At 36.8% G+C, this 21,017-nt stretch overlaps 1 long non-coding RNA gene across 1 annotated transcript in view; it reads left to right on the top strand.

Annotated features, from left to right (window-relative positions):
• The window catches only part of LOC142329704 (uncharacterized), a 71,297-nt gene that overhangs the window by 34,479 nt on the left and 15,801 nt on the right, over nucleotides 1–21,017 (top strand). The window contains exon 2 of the long non-coding RNA XR_012757569.1: nucleotides 20,211–20,386. This is a non-coding gene — a long non-coding RNA (uncharacterized LOC142329704). The remainder of the gene's footprint in view (nucleotides 1–20,210; nucleotides 20,387–21,017) is intronic.

Below are 21,017 nucleotides of genomic sequence, written 5' to 3' on the forward strand. Positions count from 1 at the left end.
GGACCACCAACCATCAATGTGTTTGTTGTTGGAACTGAAATTTTGGTCCCACGAGTACCGGCGAAAAATGGACCACTCCAGCAGAGCGCACGCGTACTGGAGCTAGAGCTAAATACAACTGGGTTCGCCCTGGTGCCCAGAGGACATCGTTCGAGACTCACTACGTAGAGCCATTCACCCATCGGCACGATTTGTTCCCACCTTGGGTTACAGTTGCGTTTCGTAAGATGTCGCAACACCACCGAGTGTAAATGTAAGAAATATCAGTGTAGGTTGTTGTTGTGTAATTGTGTATGTGTGTATGTTGTAATTTATGTAGCGTTCTTGGTGTAGTATATGTGTAAAATGTAAAGTGTTCCGCAGCTCATTGTATAGTGGGAAGGAAAGCTGCGGAGGCTAGGCCCGTGTGGACGCCAACCCCCAAAGTCTTAAAGAATAAGACTCCCCGTCGGGGATATAGTAATTCTAGCCGACAGTAAAAAGGATTTAGAAGAAACAATGAACGGCATAGATGAAGTCCTACGCAAGAACTATCGCGTGAAAATAAACAAGAACAAAACAAAAGTAATGAAATGTAGTAGAAATAACAAAGATGGACCACTGAATGTGAAAATAGGAGGAGAAAAGATTATGGAGGTAGAAGAATTTTGTTATTTGGGAAGTAGAATTACTAAAGATGGACGAAGCAGGAGCGATATAAAATGCCGAATAGCACAAGCGAAACGAGCCTTCAGTAAGAAATATAATTTGTTTACATCAAAAATTAATTTAAATGTCAGGAAAAGATTTTTGAAAGTATATGTTTGGAGCGTCGCTTTATATGGAAGTGAAGGTTGGACAATCGGAGTATCTGAGAAGAAAAGATTAGAAGCTTTTGAAATGCGGTGCTATAGGAGAATGTTAAAAATCAGACGGGTGGATAAAGTGACAAATGAAGAGGTAATGCGGCAAATAGATGAAGAATGAAGCATTTGGAAAAATATAGTTAAAAGAAGAGACAGACTTATAGGCCACATACTAAGGCATTCTGGAATAGTCGCTTTAATATTGGAAGGAGAGGTAGAAGGAAAAAATTGTGTAGGCAGGCCACGTTTGGAATATGTAAAACAAATTGTTAGGGATGTAGGATGTAGAGGGTATACTGAAATGAAACGACTAGCACTAGATAGGGAATCTTGGAGAGCTGCATCAAACCAGTCAAATGACTGAAGACAAAAAAAAAAATTATTGAATTAGAAAAATTTGTGCCTACGTTTAATTTTTGCATTTTAAAATCGAAATACTCAACTCGGGGATCAAAATCATCTTTCGAAAATTCTCACACCAAGTGTAGCTTTTAAGGGTGAAATTTATTTGTTTTAAGCATTTTTTGAACCGAAAAATAACTGATGTCATGTCTGGCAACAGCTTTCCGAATCGATGAATGAGGGTCTTCAACAAAGGTCTGCGATACATCTAATGACTTTGCATCATTTGTGACAGTTATTGTTCTACCGGTGCGAGGACGATTCCTTACAGTACCGATTTCTTCAAATCGCTGTACTGTCTTAATCACAATCGATTTTTTTACCGGTTCTCTGGTTGAGGACATCTATTATTAAATAAAACACATACTCTTGTAAAGGCCGAATTCTGTCACCGTACCCGTACATCATCAACAGCGTTATTCTTTCGGTTTCACTTAAAAAAGAAGGCGTTGTTATTTGGACATTTAATACTTAAGAAAACTAAATAAATGAACGAGGAAACTAATAATAAAACTTTCACCAAAAAATAAATTTGAACCGTTAGGCCTTAAGCTTAATTTTTAATAGCATTATCAAGTTTTACCATTACAGGTACGTTAATGTAAAAAGATGAAACTAGGAGTTAATAAGTTGCATTGTTTCAACGTAACACATTATTGTAAATTAACAGTTGATTGACTCGACTAAATTTTTTATACATCTTTTAATTAAGTATTTACAGTTGATGTATTTCATTTACGATAAGTAACAAATATCAGCTGATATTAACAGTGGAAGTTAATTTTTATTTAGAAAATAATATCGGATTACACAGCCGTTTAGTTCGTTATCAAGTTTTCAAGTCCGTTATCGTATCCATTATGAATGTAAAATGCAATAAAATTTCATTTTACATGCAGTTCATGCAGCGCGTTTTACCTCGTTTTATTAACACTAGTTTTCCGTTATTACGTCTTTTAATGGTTATAACTCGATTATGAAGGCAGAAAAACGGGTTTCACCGTTGTTTTTCTCGTTCAAATTTTAAATCGAAATCACTTGTCAAAAAAAATTAAGTTTGATTCAATACGACCGATCGAAGATGGCGGACAAAAATTAAAAACCCACCAAACTGTAGATTTTTTTTAACTATGTAGAACCCCATTTCTTTTTACCTCCAAATACCTCTCAGATGTGCAGTATTAAGCTGTTTCCATACTTAAATATTACTCCGTGTGTGTATACCTGGCGTTGTTCGGGGTCGTAATTTCTTCGTTGGCCTACCCGGTTTTTTTTGTGGTTTTTTTATTTTTTACAAAAATTGTGACAAACTTTCCACAAAGTAAATCTCCTTTTCATTCCTTCTTGTTGATTTTAACCGTTCAAATCAAGCCTGTCTGTTAGCCTGCGATAGTATGGTATGAATGAAAACACGAGGATTTTTGAAAAAAATACATGTAATTTAAACGTTCAGGCAATATTCAGTACAATAAGACGGTCAAAAAAAAAAAAAAAAAAAAAAAATTGGATCTCAGATAAAAGTAGGTGAATTTGAAAGTATTTCTTATACAGAGTCTTAAAATGAAATCAGTTTTTCTTCATCATCCTCAGATTTTTAGTTAAACCCTATAAAATATTGAGTAACTTCTTAAATAATAGAATACAAAAATAATAATAATCAACAATTGAAATTTCTACCTTTATTTTGCAGACATTTCCGTTATCGTGATTTCTTTTTTTCTTATTTTCCTTTTGTCATCCGGCAGTAGTCACTCATCATAGATTCATCCCGTCTACCTTGATAACTTTGTTCCATCTGCAATATATCTTGGTAGAATCTTTCTCCTTGTACGTCGCTGATTTCACCCGAGTTTAAAGGGAAAACGTTGAAAAGAGAATTTAAAAAATGAATTTTCAATGAAGTTCTGCAGCCTAAATTTTTGTAGTTCACTGAAAGTATATTTATAAGCCGATCATGATTTTCAGATTTTTTGTTTCCAAGAAAACTAGTAAGGATATCTTAGAATGAGTTCCACGCTACTAGTTCCTTAGGATTCAATTAGCTGTGAAATATATTTTCACGAATTAATTTTCTTATTTGTGACCCGATCAATATTCCCTCTTTTAATTTGGGTTCGCTTAATTTTGAAAAACCTCTCAGCTAAATATTTAAAGCAGTCTCCAACTTTATCTAATGTTTTTACAAAATTCTTCATCAGGCCTAGTTTTACATGTAGCGATTGTAAAATAATACGATGTCCTTGGACAAGTGAAATATTGACAAAATTTTCCTTTCCTGGGGGTAAACTTGATTTCTTTTTGGACAGTCTTTAACCGCGTAGTGTTTATCTGCAGCTCGACTATCCTACAAACACTAGAAACACATATATTTTGTAATGTCTCTCTGAAGACCGAGAAGAATCCTTTCAGGTCAGCGATGATTCGCCATGAGTGTTCATCGTATTAAATAGCTTTAAAAATGTTTATAATACTTTCATATATCATTCATTCTTACAGCATGTACTACGTATATAGAAGAAACCTTATTCGAGTTATGCAACAACAGTGCCTTTAAGCTTCTTTTTGTCGAGTCTGTAATTAAACGCCGATCATGAGTAACATATTCAATGTCCGGTTAAGACGTTAGCCTCGTAACTTCATGGCAGGAACATATTAAACTATCTCTTCTAAAGTATATCGGTAAATTTTCGTTTCGATTTCTATATACTGAAATTTTAATATTCTTGTTTAATAAATTTCATTCTTTAAGGCGTGAACTTAAGAGTTTTGCATGTCGTTTCGATAAATACAAGTCACGAATTAAGTCGCTTAATTCTTCTCGTCTGATGAGATGAGGCTCGGTATTCGATTCTTCTTGAATGTAATTAATATCTTATTGAAGTTGAGGATTCATCGGTCGAGCCTTGTGGGGAATCAGAAATTTCTTTCCAAGAAGTCGGAGCGATCAGAATCGGTAAATCAACACCATGAAGTACCGGTCTTACAGCTGAACGAACATTTGGGTATGCGGTACTGCTTTTATTGTATGAATTGAAACCGGTAACATTTTTTCAGCAAAACTAACAAACTAAAAGTCATCATAACGGTTAGTAGGCTCTCGCCAAATCATAGGTACGCCAAAAGGAAAATGCTTGCTTCATGTGGAGCCCAGGATTTATCTTGGTCCCCCAAGGGGCAGTCAGAATAATGTTTTTAAGTAGTTTTCAGCAGATTCGTTGACTGGTTTTCGTTGACTTTTCGTGGTGAATTCTTCGTAAACGTAACAAAATATATTTGGAGAATTTTTTTACAAGACTGATTTTTATTCGTTGTAAAATTCAAAATGTTTTAATGAATGAAAGTAAACTGAAATATTACAGTAATATTTAGTTAATTATAAAAATAATTAAGTTCTAATTATTAATACTTCACCATGGAGTGCAATAAAACACAGCGTGAAACACATACACACACAACTTAACAAATCTTAATCGATAAAATAATACCAAAAGTTGTTCTGACATAAAAGTCTCACCAAATTTACGGCATCACTTATGAAACAATCGTTATAGTAGGTGTATAATAACACCACTACCACAACTAAAGAACACAGCAAGTCATACCAAGAGCTGATCTTTTACTGAAGAGAATTTCATCGCGTTGAATTACTTATTACTTGATTCGCTGACATATCTATACATGTATCGCAATATAAATCAGATGTGAATAAGCTAACATAAAGACGTTCCAACTTAATTGTATTGTTCGTTCCACGAATGATGAAACAAATAAAGTTAAGGGATACACATTCAGATTCAGCATATAAAATACTGTACAGAACACTTACTCCGTTTTCAGTTCCAAGTTTTATGTTGACCAGTGTAATTAATGTAGCTGTACAAATATTCTATATACAAATATCTTATGCAGCTATAGAAATATATACATATAATTTTTTAATTTATTTTAATTAATTAATCCTGCCGTGAGCATCGAGAAAGTGCTATAGACAGGCATAGTATGTACAAAGATACATATATGAAGATACATACAAATATGTACGAAGACACATACAAATGTACATTATACAAATAACTAATGCAACTATACAGATATAAGATTTAGAAAATGCAAATATATAACTTTTAGGAGGTTCTACAAATTTCCAAAATGTAATAGTGTTCAAATCCATGTAAAAATAACTGGCTTTACTAGCACTTGAACGCTGGAACTCTCGACTTTCCAAATCAGCTGATTTGGGAAGATGCGTTAACAACTAGACCAACCCGGTGGGTCAAAACGTACACACCTGTACGTCTGTCTGTAGTCTGTGGTCTGTCTGTCGCTATCTTCCTGTCAGTCTGTTTGTGCTCTCTCTCTCTCTCTCTCTCTCTCTCTCTCTCTCTCTATCTCTCTCTCTCTCTCTCTCTCTAACTCTCTCTCTCTCTCTCTCTGTTTCAGTATGTCTTTCCTTCACTCTATCTCTCTTCTATGTCTCTGTATTTGTCTGTCTCATTCTCCCTCAGTCTATCATTCTTTCTGCACGTCTGATGTCACTTTCAAAGACTCACAATTTCAGCTAAGCTCTTATAGGTGTCACCCTTCAGGAGCAGATTGCGGGGATGACTGCTCATTGTCGCCACCAATGGCTCCTGCGGGACGCATTCCTGTTGTCTGAGGCCGGCATAGCTGTAGTGTAATTTCTGAGCTGTATATATTATTAATTGTAAATATTGAGTGTAAAGGTGTTATTTAAATATTGATGTGAATGAGAAGTGTACCTGTACACGGATGGTGCTGATGTGATGCCTTTAGGTTCATTTCAGTACCACTCTGCATGAGAGAGTGCTTCTTTAGTGGGTTCCACCCCATAGGTAGTGAACCCCACGTACCCAGTATGTGCGGGCTGCTGGGTATTTGGTTCCGGCAAATTTTCCTAATTCATATGGAAAAAAAGCCAACCCTGGCGTCTGCTACAGAAAGTTCCTTGATCGTTCCCTTTTCTGGTTTAGTTGGTAGAAGGAATATGAATATGTATTTTGGTTACCTATTCCGTATTTTGTAATTTACTTTCTTTTTCAGGTTTCTATAAATCCAGAATATTATTTTTATTATTATCTTGTATTAGTAATATTACCACAATTATGAGGATAACGTACAGTACCGGTGTTCAGGGGGTAGAGCCTTCTTGGCAGATAAGAATGGCGACTGAAGCAACGTTTGACTAGATATCTGGTGGGTTAAGCCTCGCAGCTACACCAGTCTGCAGAACATACAATTAAAATTTATCCTATGTAAATTATGAAATTACAATACTTTAGTTAGGGTCGACTGTTGCCGTTACTACTGCTACACCTTTGACTAGGAACCTCGAACGTTAACACTCGCAGCTACACCAGTCTGCCAATAATAGAAGTGAAATTAGTTCTATGCAAATTGTGAAATTACAAGACTTTAGTTAGGCCCGACAGTCAACGCTAGAAACGCTTCACTTTTGACTAAGTACTTGGTGCGTTAAGTCCCGCTGGCACACCAGTGCGACTACGGTACAAGTGAAATGTGTCCTATGGATGTACTGAAATTGCCATACCTTAGTTAGGGCCGACTGTCGTCGCTTGTACTGCTACACCTTTGACTAGGTACCTTGTGCGTTAAGTCTCGGCAGTTATACCAGTCCGCCGACCATACAAGAGAAATTTGTTCCATATTATTTTTGAAATTACCATACTTGAGTTAGGACCGACTATCGACGGTAGAACTGCTATACCTCTGATTAAGTACCAGGTGTGTTAAGTTTCGCGGCTACACCAGCCTTCCGACCAGAAAAATGAAATATCATTGTGTAAGTTGTGAAATAAAAATACTTTAGTTAGAGCCGACTGTTGACGCTAGCATGGCAGAACCTCTTGACTATTTTCCTGGTGCGTTAAATCTCGCGTCTATACTAGTTTCCGACTTTACAGGCGAATTTTGGCTTTTGGAATCTGTGAAATTACAATAGTTTAGTTAGGCCCGACTTTCGACACTACCACGGTAAAACCTCTGACTAGGTACCTGGTGCGTTAAGTCTCGCGGTTACACAAGTCTTCCGTCCATGCAACTGAAATTTGTTCTAAACAAGTTTTGAAATTACAATACTTTAGTCAAGCGTGACTATCGACGCTAGCACTGCTACACCTTTGACTAGGTTCCTGGTGCGTGCGTTAACTCTCGTGGCTACACCAGCTGCCGACCATAAAAGTGAAATTTTTTCAATTTACTTTGTGAAATAAATATATAATTGTTAGGCCCGACTGTCTAGCACTGTGACGCTAGCACAGCTACACCTCTTAATAGGTAGCTGGTGCGTAAAGTTACGCGGCTACACCAGTCCGCTGATAATACAAGTGAAATGTGACTTATGTAAGTTGTAAAATTACCATCCTTAGGTTAGGCCCGACATTCGGCGCTAGTATTACTACTCATTTCACTAGATGCCTGGAGCGTTAAACCACGCAGCTAGACCAGTTTGCCGACCATAGAAGTGAAATTTGTTCTATGTAAGTTGTGGAATTACAATACTTTAATTAGGCCCGACTAGCGACGCTACCACTCCTACTCCTCTGAGTAAGTACATTATGCGTTAAGTCTCGCGGCTACACCAGTCTACCGACCGTACAAGTTTAATGTGACCTATGGAAGTTGCTTATACATATTGCCTATTCTAGAGCCGCTTGTTGTTACTGAATATTATCGTTCTCTGTATGAGTGTGTGTGCACGCACATTCTCTCTCTCTCTATCTCCCTCTCTCTCTCACTCTCTCTCTGTCTGACTCTCCCTCTCAGTCAAACCTGTGTATATATATGTGTGTGTGTGTGTGTAACTTTCTCTTTCACAATCTCTCTTTCTCTCTCTGTCTCTCTCACCACTTACTGTGTATGAGTGTGTGTGCACGCACATACTCTCTCTCTCTCTCTCTCTCTCTCTCTCTCTCTCTCTCTCTCTCTCTCTCTCTCTCTCTCTCTTTCTAACTCTCCCTCTCACTCAAACCCTCTCTGTGTATATGTGTGTGTGTGTGTAACTGTCTCTCTCACCACTTTCTCTGTATTAGTGTGTGTGCGCGCGCGCACACACACTCTATCTATCTCTCTGCGTGCATGTGTGTGTGACTGTTTCATTCTTTCTCTCTGTTCCCTTAAATTTTGAGAAAATTGAAATAAAACCTCTTTTTTCATTTCAAATTATTTTATCATATCATAAAGGCATTTACTTTTCGGTGAACAAAAATAATATTTAAACAAAATGCAGTAAATCATAAATATACTTTAATGGATTTAGAAAGACCATAAAATTAATAATATGATTCGAAAACACCCCCCCCCCCCCAAATGATCAATTTATTTTGTATATAATCGTATAATTGAGGGTACAAATTAAAATAAAGGTCTATATAAATTTTATAAATGAATTTATTCATACGTATTAGAACTTTTACAGTGCAATAAATTCATTAAATAAAAAGCTGAACTTTAAATTCACTTTTGTAATTTCCGCTTCCGTTCTTGGTATTTTTATTAAAATATTCCTTTCTTGATTGTAATTAGCATAAATTGTATTACACCCTACGATGTAATAAACAGGAAATTGAAATATATCAACTACTTTAATGACAATTGAACTCCTACCACAAAATGAACGCTGACAACACAGTTGTAGGATTTTCTAGTAACGCGAATTTTTTCTGATGTACGTCTTACGCACACAACTTAATTTAAAATATTTATAATTTCATTTATATAAAATATTTATTTAAAAATTTAATTCAATGATTTTAGACTAAACTGCGCGCCCATACCGTTCTTTATACACGCGTGGGTGGTGGTACTAGGGGTAACTATAAATACTTTTTTATACTTAAAATATTATTCATTAATATAAATCTACCGCCCCATATTTATCTATAAATACAGGGTGATTCAGAAGGTAGGAAAACAAATATGGAAACTGATTCTACAACTTGAAATGTTCATATAAAATTAATATAGTTGTTTCTAAATCAGACGATCTTGGTTTTAATTCCTGAAAAGGGTTCGATATTTTTCACAAATCATTTTAAACATATTATCTTAGGCTTGTCACCCATTGACAAACAGCATGAAACCAGATCCTGACAAGAAGTTGTTTCCCTTTGGATGATAGCGAGGAAGTAAAAAAAAGCCGCAGTTCGTCCTCGTCTGTGTCTTCCTTGTTTTACGTTGTGGGGGGGGGGGGGCGTGTGTTAAGGGTACTGCGGCTTTCTAACTATCACTAGTCGCCCGCTGGCAACCAACACCTTGCCAAAAACTGGAAACATGCTGCGTGTCACCCAAAGGCTCAATGAGCCCAGTGTCTCAACTGGTGCCCAGCCACCCATTGGCGTGCCATGGTTTCATGACACAACCACCCAGTAATAAGCCTCGAGGATGTCGTATGTGCTTCTTCAGGCTAATAAAGTAAATGTGAATTTTATTTTAGTTACACGTTTTGAACTGTTACTATGAAACAGAATTTATAATAACTTTATTGTTACTTTAATTTTATAGACTTTGAATTATTATTATTTTTTTACTTTTATAAATTGATTTTGTTTTTGAATTTTTGTCTTTTTATTTGAATTACTACTTTGTATCTAAATATATATATATATGTACTTAGTAAAGGGAAGTTGTATGTTTTTGTTTCTGACTGACTTAGTGTGTGTGTGGTTGTCTCCCTATTTCTCTCTCACTCTGTGTGTCTCTCTAGTCTGTGTGTATGTCACTGTCTCTCTCTCCCTATCTGTGTGTCTGTCGCTCTCTCTCACACACTCTCTCACTGTGTGTCTGTGTCTGTCTCTCACGCTTTCTGTGTTTGCGTATATCTGTGTGTGTGTGTTTGTGTATGTCTCTCTTTTTGTATGTCACTTACTGTCTCACTCTCTCGCTTCTTGTGTTTATGTATGTCTCTCTCTCCCTCCCTAACTGTGTGTGTGTGTGTGTGTGTGTGTGTGTGTGTGTGTATGTGTCTCTCACTCTCCCTCTCTCTCTCTGTGTTTGTGTATGTATCTCTCTCTCTCTCTTCCTCTTTTTGTTTGTGTGTGTATATCTCTGACACTCTCCCAATCTCTCTCTCTCTCTCTCTCTCTGTGTGTGTGTGTGTGTGTAAGTGTGTGTCTCTGTCTCTCTCGCTTTCTGTGTTTTCGTATGTGTCTGTGTGTATGTCCCTCTTCTCTCTCCCTCTCCCTCACTCTCTCTCTCTCTCTCACTCTCACTCTCTCTCTCTCTCTCTCTCTCTCTCTCTCTCTGTGTGTGTGTGTGTGTGTGTGTGTCTCTAGTCTGTGTGTGTGTGTATGTTTCCTCTCATTCCCTCATTCTGTCTCTCTCTCTCTGGCTTCTTGTGTTTGTGTATGTCTCTCTCTCCGTAACTGTGTGTGTGTGTGTGTGTGTCGCTCTCTCAAACATTCTCTCGCTCTCAGTGTGAGTGTGTATGTTTCTCTCTCTCCCTATCTCTGCGTGTGTCGCTCTCTCTCACACTCTCTCTCTCTCTCTCTTTGTGTTTGTGTATGTCTCTCTTCTCACTCCCCCTCTCTCTCTGCGTGTATGTATTTCTCTCTCACCCTTTCTCTCTCTCTCTTCTCTTTCTATGCTTGTCGAAACTCGAACACTCGATATTATTTACTCCCAATTAGATTAGGATCTCCTATTCTGGTTCCGCTATATCATTTACGATTAGTTTAAAACAATATTATAAAATATCTTTCGTGTTCTTATATTTCTGTTGAATTACACAAAAGATCTCATTTCCTTCACGAGAATAGAAAAAAGCAATCATTACTTGTAGATAAAACTAGCGGTGGTGCTGCTCCAAAAACCTTTTATGGATCATATAAAAATTAGTTAAACAAATTTATTGGTAAAGGATTTTCTCAAATCTATATGCGATTAATATCGCTCCATTATCGATAGTTTTGCTTATTCAGATTGGGCCGCTTCTACATAAAAGTCGATGTTTCAATAAATTTTATCGAATTAAAACCACCATAATGTATTATAATACTTAATGAAGTATATAATCTTGTGCAGGTCTCAGGTTAACCATTCCTGAAATGTGTAGTTAATTGAATCCCAACCACTCAAAAATATCAGTAACTATGATCTTGTATTCAAATCCGTATAAAAGTAAGTGCCTTTACTAAGTTATAAACCTAAGAACTCTCGAATTTGAAATCGGTTGATTTTCAATGACGATTTAATCACTAGTCTAACCCGGTGTGGTAAATGGATGAAAATTATTTCAAGAAATTTAGTGCTAAATGTTTTTCTAACATCTATCTGCCATTATTAACGCTGCGACATCGATAATTTTACTTATTCAGATGGCCGTTTAAACATGTTTTAGTCGATGTATCGAAAAATATGATCGAATTAGATCATATTTTGTTCTAAGTCTAATTTCTTATTATGTATTACAATATCATAGTACGAAATTGTCGATGGTTAAAACCATCTTCGCAAGCTTGTTGCACTAGATGTAGGTTATAAGCAGGAAATTTGTTATTATAGCGGTAAAATACATTAAAATTGTTCAAGCAGCTCCTTTTACGTTGATTTATTGTTAACACGATTTTTTCATCTGGCAACTTTGAATGCTTATAACTCTATAATGAAGGATTTAATAGAAAAACCGGTTACACCATCGTTTTTCTTGGAAAATTTTAAATGGAAATTTGGTGTATTATATCCATATTCGTATTTAAAAAAAAAATTACGTTTGATTCAACATGGCGGAAAAAATAAAAAAACTATCGTAATGTAGGTTTTTTAAAATCTATATAGAACTCCAGTTCTTTGGCTCTCCAAATATACCTGACGTAGCTTGGATTTTCTTCCGGAAAGGGGTGGGTGATAAGGGGGCTGATGAAGATGATAAAATAATAATAAGGGGGCTGGTCGAATAACTGGTGTAGCCGCGTGACTCAACACACCTAGAACCTCGTCAGATATTTTGCTGTGCTTGCTCCAACAGTCGGGCGGAAGTAACCTATTGTAATTATAGAGCTTACAAAGAACAAATTTCACTTCTACGGTCGGCAGACTGGTGTACCTGCGTTGTTTAACGCTTCAGGCACCTAGTGAAATGAGTAGTAATACTAGTGCCGACTGTCGGAACTAACCTATGCATGGTAATTTCACAACTTACATAGGTCACATTTCACCTGTATTGTCGGCTGACTGGTGTAGCCGCGAGACTTAACGCACAAGGTATCTAGTCACAGGTGTAGCAGTGGTAGCGTCGACAGTCGGGACTAACTAAAGTATTGTAATTTCACAACTTACATGGAACGTATTTCACTTGTATGGTCGGCAGTCTGTTGTAGTTGCGAGACTTAACGCTGGTACATAATCAGAGGTCTAGCAGTGCTAGCGTCGATAGTCGGTCCTAACAAAAGTATGGTAATTTCATATATTACATGGAACAAATTTCTATTCTATGGGAGACTGGGTTAGCCGCAAGACTTAACGCAGTAGGAACCTAGTCAAAGTGTAGCAGTTCAAGCGTCGGAAGTCGGCCCTAACTACAGTGTTGCAATTTCAGAACATCCGTAGGTCACATTTTACTTGTACGGTCGGCAGACTGGTGTAGCCGCAAGACTTAACGCACCATGTACCTAGTCAGAGAAGTAGCAGTGGTAGCGTCGACAGTCGATAATAACAAAACTATTGTAATTTCACAATATAAAAAATACAAATTTCACTTGTTTGGTCGGTAGACTGTGTAGCCCCGAGCCTTAACGCACCAGATACCTAGTCAGAGATTTGACAGTGCTAGCGGATTTCACTTACATAGAACTAATTTCTGTCACATGGTCTGCAACCTGGTGTAGCCACGTGACTTATCGCACCAGAAAGCACCAGGAGGTTTTGCTGTCTAGCGTAACTAAACTATTGTAATTTCAGAGCTTACAAAGAACAGTTATCACTTGTATGTTTGACACACTGGTATAGCCGCGTGACTCAACGTACGAGCTACCTGGTAAGATGTCTAGAATCGACAGTCGGGCCTAACAAATATATATTTATTTCACAAATTACATACAACAAATTTCACTTTTATGGTCGGCAGACTAGTGTAGCCATAAGACTTAACGCACAAGGTACCTATTTAAAAGAGTAGCAGTGCTAGCGTCGACAGTCAGGCCTGACTAAAGTATTGTAATTTTACAACAAGCATAGTACATATTTCACTTGTAAGGTTGCCAGAGCGGTGTTGCATCGTGACGCACCAGGTACCGAGTCTAAGGTTTGGCCATGCTAGTGATGATTTTCAGCCCTAACTAAAGTTTTCCAATTTCGGAACTTTCATACTCATATTTCACTTGTACGGTCGAAAGTCTCGTGTAACCGCAAGACTTAACGCACCAGGTTTCCAGTCAAGGGGTGTAGCGATGCTAGCGTCGACAGCTGGGCCTAACTAAACTATTGTAATTTCACAGCTTACATAGAACAAATTTCAATTTTATGGTCGGCTGATTAACTAGCCGCGAGATTTAACGCACTAGGTACCTAGTAAGAGTAAAAGCAGTGCGAGCGTCTACAGTCGGGCCTAACTAATGAACTGTAATTTCACACCTTATGTAGAATAAATTTCACTTCTATGGTCGCCAGGCTGGTGTAGCTTCGTGTGTTATTGCTCTAAGTTACAAGTCAATGGTGTAGCAGTTACTAGCTAAGGCCGACTGTTGCCGCTTAGCGGCAACAGTCGGCCCTGTAATATCACAACTTACATAGAAAAAACCTCCATTGTATGGTTGGCAGCCCGGTGTAGCCGCGAGGCTTAACGCACCAGATACCTAGACAAACGTTGCTTCTGTCGCCATTCTTATGCCAAGATGGCTCTATCCCCTGAACTCTCTCTTTGTCGCTAACCCTGCCTTTCTCTCTCTCACACTCTTTCCCTCCTTTCTCACTGTTTGTATTTTTCTCTCTGTCTCACTCTTTGGGCCTCCCATTCTTTCTGTCTCTCATTCTCACTCTCTCTCTGTCTGTCTCGCTCTCACTCATTCCCTCCTCCCTCTCACTCTCTATCTATGGGTTTCCTTCTCTCTTTCCCACTCTCCCTCTTTCTGGCTGTTTCTTTCTCACTCTGTCACTGTCTTTCATTCTCGCTGTCTCTCTCTCTCTCATTCTTACTCTCTCTAGCGAACCTTCTTTCTTTCCCACTGTCTCTCTTAGTTGCTGTCTTTCTCTCTCTTTGTCCCTCTGTCTCTGTATATCATTCTCGCTAACTTTCTCTCTCTCATTCTCTGTCTTTCTCTCCTTCTGTCTTTTTGTCGGTCTATCTCTCTGTTGCAGTATGTCTTTCCTGCATTCACACTCTCTCTCTCTTTCTCTGTTTCTCTATTACCTTCCCTAACTATCGCTCTCTCTCTCTCTTTTATTTTGTCCCTCTGTTTGTCTGTCTCACTCACTTTCAGTCTATCATTCTCTCTGTATATCTGATGCCATCACCTTCAAAGCCTCACAATTTCAGCTAAGCTCTTATAGACGTCACCCTTCAGGAGCAGATGGCCAGGATGCCTGCTCATTGTCCCCAATGAGCCACCAATGACTCCTGTGGGACGCATTCCTGTTGTCTGAGGCCGGCATAGCTATAGTGTAATTTCTGAGCTGTATATATTATTAATTGTAAATATTGAGTGTAAATGCGTTATTTAAATATTGATGTGAATGAGAAGTGTACCTGTGACACGGATGGTGCTGATGTGATGCCTTTACGTTCATTTCAGTACCACTCTGCATGAGAGAGTGCTTCTTTAGTGGGTTCCACCCCATAGGGAGTGAACCCCACGTACCCGGTATGTGCGGGCTGCTGGGTATTTGGTTTCAGCAAATTTTCCTAATTCGTATGGAAAAAAGCCAACCCTGGCGTCTGCTACGGAAAGTTCCTTGATCGTTGCCTTTTCTGGTTTAGTTGGTGGAATGAATATGAATATGTATTTTGGTTACCTATTCCATCTTTTGTAATTTACTTTCTTTTTCAGGTTTCTATGAATCCAGAATATTATTTTTATTATAATCATTTATTAGTAATATTATCACAATTATGAGGATAATCATACTCTCTCTCTGTAGCATTTCTTCTCCCTTTCCCTCTGTCTCTCTTTGTGGCTGTCTTTCTCTCTTTCCCTCTGTCTGTCTCTCTCAATTCCTTTTGTTTCTGTCTCTCATGCTTTACCTTTGTCTTTCATTCTCTCTCTCTCTCTCCATCTGTCTTTCATTCTCTGTCTCTCTCTCTCTTTGTAACATTCCTTCTCTCTTTCCCTGTGTCTCTCTTTGTGGCTGTCATTCTCTCTCTCTCTCTCTCTCTCCCTCTCTCTCTCCCCCTCCCCCTCCCCCTCCCTCTCCCTCTCCCTCTCCCTCTCTCTCTCCCCCTCCCCCTCCCTCTCCCTCTCCCTCTCCCTCTCCCTCTCCCTCTCCCTCTGTGTCCTCATTATCATGAATCATGTTGTAGTATTCGCTTAAACAAATCGTTTCCCAGATGATGTTGTCTCTACTCACATAAACACACTGATAAAAATCTAACACTTTACTATTAGTGTTGCAGTCCTTTCTGTTCCATTATTTGGTGGAAGATCACATGGATACCACTTGCTGGATAGAAGCCCCTGTCACTGGATTTGCAATATTCTTGGTGCACAGTTAACTCCATGGTGCTGAAAATTCATCTTTGGAATACTTTGATAAGATGCACACATATCCAGTGGCTACTCGATAGTATAGCCACTGTGAAACTGTAGCACCCCGTATATCCACTTGATATTATCTATAAAATTTAATATAACGAGTGATTTTTTCTTTAATTATTTCTTTATATTTGTACAATATATAATCCTTAAGCTTAATCCCCCAGTTTATGAAAAATATATAAAAATGGAACTGTGTGGGTCACAGTTCCAGCGAATGCACATATAGGAGGATGCACGTAAAGGAGGCAGAGAACTTACACTCCAGTGCTGATCCTGGCTTATTGTTAAATGTAAATATTGATTGTAAAGAATGACTGTAAATCCTATATAGGATTGGAAACAGGAGCATAGAGCGCCTGTCAGTAAAAATGTTAAAATCAGTAAATTCTTCTTAACTTAACGGCAATGCTTGGCTATTGCTAGATTTCAGTATATATATATATATATATATATATATATATATAGATTAAATGAACGCAACTGAAATTGTGTTTCTCTCTCTCTGTTAATCTGGTTTTCTCTCTCACCCTCTTTTTCTCTGACTCAATGTCTATCTTTGGCTCGACTATTTTTCTTCAGGATATGTTAATGTATCAGTCCTGTTTCATCGTCCCATCTACAGGAATAAATGTTTCTTTCATATATAAAACATCCCGAAAACATTTTTTGGCTGGGTGTTCCTGGCATCCTGGCATCCTAGTCATCTCTCATCTCCCAACTTACGAATGTAATTAGGTTATGAATGCTGCACAAAAAGAATAACTGCCGTATATCGACGAATTTCTGGACCTACAGTTGAGGTCCAGATTATTATAATTATACTTTTGAAAGCTAAAAAGGTTCTCTATGTGGCTTTCCTTCTCTCTTTCCTTGTATCACTGTCTCTCATTCTCGCTCAATTCCTCTGTCTTTCATTCTCTCTGTCTCTCTCTCATCCTCTCTCTCTGTAGCTTTCCTTCTCTCTTTCCCTCCGACACTCTTTAAGGCTGTATTTATCTCTCTCTCTCTCTCTCTCTCTCTCATTTCCTGTGTCTCTGTTTATCATTCTGTCTCTTTCTCTCTCTCTCAATTCCTCTGTCTCTGTTTATCATTCTGTCTCTTTCTCTCTCTCAATTCCTCTGTCTCTGTCTTTCATTCTCTCTCAATTCCTCTGTTTCAATTCTCTTTGTTCCTCTCTCATTCTCTCTCTCTGTTTCTGTCTTTCATTCTCTCTGTGTCTCTCTCATTCTCTCTCTCTCTCTGTGGCTTTCCTTCTCTCTTTCTCTCTTTCTGGCTGTCTTTCTATCTCTCTCCCTCTCCCTTTGTCTCAGTTTCCCATTAACACTCCCTCTCCCTCTGTCTCAGTCTCTCTCTCTCCCTCTCCCTCTCCCTCTGTGGCTTTCCTTCTCTCTAGAGCACCTGTCAGTAAAAATTTTAAAATCAGTAAATTTTCCTTAACGGTAATGCTTGGCTATTGCTAGATTTGAGTAAATATTTGTAGATTAAATGAACGCAACTGAAATTGTGTTTTTCCCCTTCTGTCTTTCTCTGTTTATCTGGTTTTCTCTGTCACCTCTTTCCCTCTGACTCATTGTCTTTCTCTTGCTCTCTCAGATTGTCCCCCTCTCTTTCTGTCTCTCTCTGTCTTTCTCACTCTGTCATTCTGTTTGTTTGTCAGTCTTTTTCTCTCTCTCCCACTGTCTCTGTCTCACACTGTATGTCTGTCTGTCTCTATCTTTCTGTCGGTCTGTTTGTCTTTCTCTCTCTCTGTATCTGTTTCTGTCACTCTCTCTCTCTCTCTCTCTGAGTCATACTCACCTCTCAGTGTGTCTATATGTCTGTCTGTCTCTCTCACTCTCTCTCTCTTTCTCTCCCATCTGTCACTCTGTCTCTCTCCCCAATCTTTCTGTCTCTTTCACTCTCTTCTCTCACTTTTTCTATCTCTTCCTCTATCTCTCTGTTTGTTTTTATCTATCTTTCTGTATGCTCCATCTATTTTACCAATGCTCATTTCTCTTTCCACTTCTGAACACTTTTCTTTAATCCACTATTCTTTTGTCAGTTTGCACTTCCTGTTTATAGCATTTCTTAATTGCCGATAGTTCCTTTTACTTTCTTCATCACTAGCATTCTTATATTTTCTACGTTCATCCATCAGCTGCAATATATCGTCTGAAACCCAAGGTTTTCTACCGGTTCTCTTTATTCCGCCTAAGTTTGCTTCTGCTGATTTAAGAATTTCCTTTTTAACATTCTCCCATTCTTCTTCTACATTTTCTACCTTATCTTTTTTACTCAGACCTCTTGCGATGTCCTCCTCAAAATTCCTCTTTACCTCCTCTTCCTCAAGCTTCTCTAAATTCCACCGATTCATCTGACACCTTTTCTTCAGGTTTTTAAACCCCAATCTACATTTCATTATCACCAAATTATGGTCGCTATCAATTTCTGCTCCAGGGTAAGTTTTGCAGTAAACGAGTTGATTTCTAAATCTTTGCTTAACCATGATATAATCTATCTGATACCTTGCAGTACCGCCTGGCTTTTTCCAAGTGTATATTCTTCTATTATGATTTTTAAATTGGGTGTTGGCAATTACTAAATTATACTTCGTGCAAAACTCTATAAGTCGGTCCCCACTTTTAGTATAAGTTTTATATAATTATTTTATAAAACAAATCCTGTGCTTTATTAACAATGTTATGCTCTACTCACCCCTTACTACTCGCAGATTAAAATTTCATGCTTTTTATTTTACTAAAAAACAAGATTCCAATTTTTTACACACCATTTACCTGCAATAACATTTTTCAGACATGAATTTATATTTAAAAATAAATAAATACACAAACAATGAATAAATGTTATAGTTTTTAGATTATTATAAAAACAGGTTTTCAGTTTTTCTTCTTAGTTTTATTGTTTGCATGTCGAAACAAAGATAAAGAAATTCTAAACTCTAATAAAAAACTTCAATAAAAAAAATCCCTTTTAGCATGCCAGAAGGTGGAGGTAGATTTCACCAGTGCTAAGTAGGAGATAAAAAAGATTTCCACCTAAAGTTAAGAAAAACTTCAAAATTTACTCAATATGTCAATGGTTGCATGTGAAAAAAAGTTTCACATGTTTAGCATACGACAAGCCTCATCTTCTTATAATTCCAGCAACATTTTGGTCATCCCTTGTCGTAAGGGTTGGTCATTTTACAAATTGTTACAGACAAAAGTTTTAGGTAATGTTCCTTAAAAATAACTCATCCCAAAATCAATTTAAACCGATTTGATACTGCGCCTATTAAGCGAGGTATGATTCTTTTTGTCTTTGAAACCCCATTTTTTTCAAACCCTTGGGCCAATGGTTGGTGATATAAAAAAAAATTTACTTAGATAAGTTTTAGGGCCTTATCCAAAGAATAGTAGGAACTTTAAATGAAGTCAATATTTTACTTAATAAGAAAGTTATAAGTTATTTTTTTGTAAAAGCCCCTCCATTTCCACCTCGATGGTCCGATTTTGACCATTACCAAACACATCCAAGATTTTGGGATGATTAATTTTTAAGGCACAATTGGAAAGTTACCGGCTTAAAATTACGGCAGTTATAGAGTCCACAAGAAAGTGAAATATATATAAACTTGTACATATAAACTTTTGAGCTGACACTAGTTTTGGGGTCTGGAGGATAGCTTTCTTATGAAATCTACCTAAAAATAAAATCAGCTAATTAATTTAAATTCAAATATAGTTCAAAATTAGAAGTGTTTTTGTATTCACTACTTATCAGGGGTTGGGAGGTGATAAATAAAAAAATTGTATTTTTTTAGTTATTTTACAATTCAACATATTTGAAGGGATAATACTAATGTATACAGTAACTTAATGAAAAATGCTGTAAATAGAACAATAATTTAAGTGGAATAAAAACATGATTTTTTTTTGATTTTTTCATGAAATTATCCATATGTTATGTTACATTTTATGCAATTCCCTTAGATTAAAAACAATTAATCTTATTATAAACAGTTATTTTATAATTTTATGATAATCAGGTTTCTATATCATAATCAATTTTCATTATGTACCATTTGATATTTGTTTGAAATGAAAAAAATAAATAGATCTGTTTACATCAGGATATCAGACTTTGAAAATAAACCAAAATGTTATATAACAAAAACATGGTATTTAAAAGCATCTAGGCCAGCAATTAGGCCCTTATGCAATTCCTAGAGAGAGAATATAATTCTAGAATAATTCTGCAGCAGGTGGAACAAACTTTTCACTATGAAACTGAAGTGACGAAGTGACTGGTACCAGTTTTAAAAGTAGTTAACCAGGTAGAAAAAGTGAACAATAAAAGCAGGTGGGTTGACAAAGAAGATGATCAACATAGCAGAATGACTATTATGACAACTCAAGTTAACATTACACGTAGGCTGTGAGTATTCATGCTGGTTTTTCAGACCTACTGAAAACTATCTTCCTTGGCTTATTGATACATCAATTTTTACCACTCCTAAGGGAACAGTGTTAAATATCTATACTCTGCATGGTAATTTTAGTTAATGCTACAGATATGAAAATATATTAACATTGCACTAGGTAAAATTTCTTGAACTAGTATTTTTTCAAGGTTTTTTTATAATAAAATAAACATGCATTCATTTAAATTTGTTCACAAGCTGTCTAATTTAAATCAAAATCTACATGTTAAATTACATTTCACACTCGTTTTAGGTTAATAAATAAAAATATATCTAAATCACTTTTGTGATTTTTCTGATGACAAGATTCTTTTAAAATATATTCTAGATTTTTATCAATGTGTTTTTATGAGTAACAATTGTAATGAATTACCTAATATAGTATTTTATAACTGATGATGAAAACATGGACTCCACAAATTCTCATTTAAGTTGGTCAATCTAAATTACGGTTCTTATGCGATGTGTATATACATGATTTTTGTTAATCTATATGAATGAAAAGCTCTTTATATAAACTGGTAAAACTTTCAAGCTCGCTATTTTGTTGTTAATGATTTTGTGTTAATAATTAATTGCAGTACA

The sequence above is a fragment of the Lycorma delicatula genome, chromosome 9 (genome assembly GCF_047948215.1).
Source record: "Lycorma delicatula isolate Av1 chromosome 9, ASM4794821v1, whole genome shotgun sequence".
Lineage (NCBI taxonomy): Eukaryota > Metazoa > Arthropoda > Insecta > Hemiptera > Fulgoridae > Lycorma > Lycorma delicatula.